This window comes from Myotis daubentonii, chromosome X (assembly GCF_963259705.1).
Source record: "Myotis daubentonii chromosome X, mMyoDau2.1, whole genome shotgun sequence".
Lineage (NCBI taxonomy): Eukaryota > Metazoa > Chordata > Mammalia > Chiroptera > Vespertilionidae > Myotis > Myotis daubentonii.
The window spans coordinates 103,014,218-103,018,912 of record NC_081861.1 but is presented as its reverse complement, the minus strand read 5'-3'; positions in this window follow the sequence as shown (position 1 = coordinate 103,018,912).

Genomic DNA, 4,695 nt, shown 5'->3' with positions numbered 1-4,695 from the left:
GGCAAATTAGCCGTACACTCACTGCATCGTATGGGATATTGAAGCCGAAGGCCTGTTCGAACACCTTTGCTGTCTGCAGTTACCAAGATAAAATGTCTCCAATTCACACAGGAACACAAGGATTGGACAGTCGGGCATTGGGAAAATGTCATGTGGTCCAATGAATCACGTTTCCAGTTGCATCATGCAGATGGCAGAGTGAGAATTTGGCAAAAACAGCATGAAAGCATGCACCCCACATGCATGAGTACAACCCTTCAAGCTGATGGGGGCAGTGTTATGGTTTAGGGCATGTTTTCCTGGCATGATTTGGGCCCTTTAATTTGTGTGGAACAACGTCTGAATAGCACAACATACCTAAGTATCATTACTAATCATGTTGATGGCATATCCCAGTGGAGATGGCTTCTTCCAACAAGACAATGTGCCATGCCACAGTGCTCGTATTGTGCAGGAGTGGTTTCAAGAACTTGAGGGAGACTTTTCCTTGCTTAGGTGGCCCCCACAACCACCAGATCTCAATCCAATTGAGCATTTATGGGACAAAATTAAAAGAGCCATCAGGCAGCTGGTTCCACAACCATCAAATCTCACAGAACTGGACAGTGCCATTTGTCAGGCATGGTGTCAGATTCCTCGCATCACCTTTCAACATCTCGTGGAGTCAATGCCAAGAAGAATTGCTGCAGTATTGAAGGCAAAAGGTGGCCTAATGAAGTACTGATGGGGTTGTCATAATAATCTGGCCACTCACGTTCAAATATATCCCATGTTCAAAGGCTGTTAAATCACGTCGTTTGCCCATATCTTCAGAAAAAAATCACTTCTACTGTCATGGTAAACAACCTGCTTCCATATTTATAATGGTCTGGCCCTCTAGCAACTTCAGTGCGAAATTATAGCTAATTTGCCTACAAACGTCAGGTGGTCATAATAATCTGGCCACTCAGTGTATGTATCCTATCTAATAATAGACAAACATGGTAATTGACCATACCTCCGCTATGCTTCCCATTGGCTAATCAGCAGGATATGCAAATTAACTGCCAACAAAGATGGCGGCCGGCAGCCATGCAGCTGAAGCAAACATGAGGCTTGCTTGCTCCAGTGATGGAGGAAGCCAAGGTTCCCCGCCTGCCGCAGCCCAGCTCTGAACTCCGGAAGCAACAATGTTTCAATTATAGAAGCCAAACAAACCCCAGATACCTGCTTTTAGCCAGCCGGGGCCTCAGAGCTTAGAGCGCCAGTGATGGCAACAGAGTTTCAATTATAGAAGCTAAACAAACCCAGATACCTGCTTTCAGCCAGCAACGGCCTCAGAGCTGGAGCTGGGCCTCAGAGCTGGAGCCAGCTCTCAGCTCGTGACAGCTATAGAAGGTAAATAAATCCCAGATTTAAAAAAAAAAAAAAACAAAGAAAAAAAAAGAGGCTGGGAGCTTCAGTCGCCCGCCAGCCTGAAAACGGCCCTCAGCCCCTCACTCAGACTGGCCAGGCACCCCAGTGGGGACCCCCACCCTGAAGGGGGTGTGGCCAGCTGCAAACAGCCATCATCCCCTCACCAAGGCTGGCCAGGCACCCAAGCGGGACCCCCACCCTGATCCGGGACACCCTTCAGGGCAAACCAGCCGGCCCCTACCAGTGCACCAGGCCTCTATCCTATATAGTAAAAGGGTAATATGCAAACTGACCCTAACAACAGAAAGACTGGGAATCACTGGTCAATATGACACACACTGACCACCAGGGGGCAGATGCTCAATGCAGGAGCTGCCCTCTGGTGGTCAGTGTGCTCTCACAGGGGGGAGCTCTGCTCAGCCACAAGCCAGGCGGATGGCTGACAGTACAGCAGTGGTGGTGGGTGCCTCTCCTGCCTCCTCAACAGTGCTAAGGATGTCCAACTGCAGCTTAGGCCTGCTCCCCACTGGCAAATGGACATCCCCCGAGGGCTGCCGGGCTGCCAGAGGGATTTCTGATTGCCATCTTAGGCCCAATCCCCCAGGGAGCAGGCCTAAGCCAGAAAATGGTCACCCCCGAGGGGTCCCAGACTGCGAAAGGGCACAGGCCGGGCTGAGGGACCCCCTACCCCCGAGTGCACAAATTTTTGTGCACCAGGCCTCTAGTATATATATAATTGTTGATCATATTACAGATGTCTCCCATTCCAAACCTCCCATTACCACCCTCCTCCCAGCCCCTACTCACCCCACAGGTCTTCAGAACCCTATTGACTATGCCCACAGGCTATGCATATCTATATATATAAAAAGCCAGTGTTCGTGACAACGAGGACAACCAAATGACCGGTCACCATGAGGTGGCATTGACTACCTCTCGGTCCCTCTCACCCCCACCCCTCTGGTCCGCAAGCGGGGCGAGGCGGGACTGGGGACTGGCGAGCAGGCTGAACGGCTGACCTCTTGATTCCTGCCCCTGGCCTACAGTCTCCGATGGATCAGCAATGGTGAACAGGGGAATCGGGGTGGGTGGCGGGAGGACCGCGCTGGCTGTCAGGCCACTGGGATGACCAGTTCATCCCAAGCTGCTCAGGGACTCAGGCCTGTGGGAAAGCAGGCACTAGTGACTTCACCTCCATGCATGTGCACTGGGCTGGCCGCTGATGGAACGTGCTGCCCGCTCAGGGCCACTCATGCTGGGGCAGGTAGGTCACTGGAGCACCCCACAGCTTCTGTCAATACCTCAAGCCCCAGCAGCAGCGGTGGCACCTGCGTGAGTGTCCCTGAGCATGCAGCAGGTTCCATCAGAAGTCGGCCTGGTGGACGCACATGGAGGTGAAGTCACCTGCACCCACTTTCCCGCAGGCCTGAGCCCCCGAGCAGCCGGGGATGAGCTGGTCCTCCCAAAGGCCTGACAGCCCTGTGGCTGAGGCAGTGTTAGGCCTGGGAACTGGTGAACAGGCAGAAGATGGAGGCTAGGCCTAGGGACCCTACCCACATGATTTTGTACACTGGGCCTCTAGTAAGTATATAATTTCTTTGGTTTATCTCTTCTTGTCCCCCCATCCCCACATCAAGGTATGTCAGCCTGTTTGATGCCTCCATACTTCAGGTCTCATTTATTTGATCAATTCATTTTCTTTATTAGATTCCACAAATAAGTGGGATCATATGATAGTTGTCTTTCTCAGATTGGCTTATTTCACTTAGCATAATATTCTCCAGCTCCATCCATGCTGTCCCAAAGGGAAGGGAATCCTTCTTTTTTACAGCTGCATAGTATTCCAATGTGTAAATGTCCCACATTTATCTTTATCCATTTATCTACTGATGAGCATTTAGGCTGTTTCCAAATTTTAACTACTATAAATAAAGCTACTATGAACATAGGGAGGCATGTGTTCTTTCTGTTTGTTTTTTGGACTTTTTTAGGATATATTCCCAGGAGTGGGAACCTGGGTCAATGGAAGATTCTTTTTCTTTTTAAGTAACTCCATATTGTTTTTCATAGTGGCTTCACCAATCTGCATTCTTACCAACAGTGAAAAAGTGTTCCCTTTTCTCCTCACCAGCACTTGTGGCTTGTTGATTTTTTAAGAAAGCTATGTTGACAGGTGTGAAATTATATTGCCTTGTGGTTTTATTTTGCATTTCTATGATGATCAGTGACTTTGAGCCTTTTTTCATATGTCTCTTGGCCAGTTGTGTGTCCTCTTTGAAGAAATGTCTATTCAGGTCTTCGGCCCACTTTTAATTGGATTGTTTGTCTTCCTTTTGTTCAGTTGCATAAGTATTTTATATATCTTATATATTAACCCCTTATATGTACTAGAGGCCCGATGCACGAAATTTGTGCATAGAGGGGTAGGATCCTTCAGTCCGGCCCACACCCTCTCACAATCCAGGACCCCTCGGTGGATGTCCGACTGCTGGTTTAGCCTCAATCCTACAGGGATCCTTGTGAGATTGGGCCTAAACCAGCAGTCAGACATTCCTCTCATAATCCGGGACCACTGGCTCCTAACTGCTGGCCTACCTGCCTGCCTGATCGCCCCTAACCACCACTGCTTGCCTGCCTGATTGCCCCTAACTGCTCACCTGCTGGCCTCATCACCCCTAACCACTCTTCCTGCCTGCCTGGTCACGCTTAACTGCTTGCCTGCCTGCCTGATCGCTCCTAACTGCCTCTGGCTTGGCCCCTGCCACCGCGGCTTCCTCCAGAAGGACATCAGGAATGATGTTTGGAAGTTCGTTTGGCTGTCTGGTCTAGCATATTACCCTTTTATTATTATAGATCATTGGCAAATATGTTCTACCATGCAGTATTACCTTTTCATTTTGATGGTGGTTTCTTTCTTGTGCAGAAGCTTTTTATTTTGATGTAGTCCCATTTGTTTACTTTCTCCTTAGTCTCCATTGTCCTAGCAGCTGTGTCTGTAAAGATATTGTGACGACAAATATCTGCTATTTTGCTGCCTATGGCTTCTTCTAAGTTTTTTATGCTTTCCCATCTTATGTATAAGTCCTTTATCCATTTTGAGTTTATTTTTATGTATGGTGTATTTTGGTGGTCTAGTTTCATTTTTTTGCATGTATCTGTCCAATTTCCCAACACCATTTGTTGAATAGACTGTCTTGACTCCATTGTATGCTCTTGCCTCCTTTGTCAAATATTAATAGAGCACAATGGCTTGGGTTGATTTCTGGGTTCTCTGTTTTGTTCAATATATATGTTCTTGTG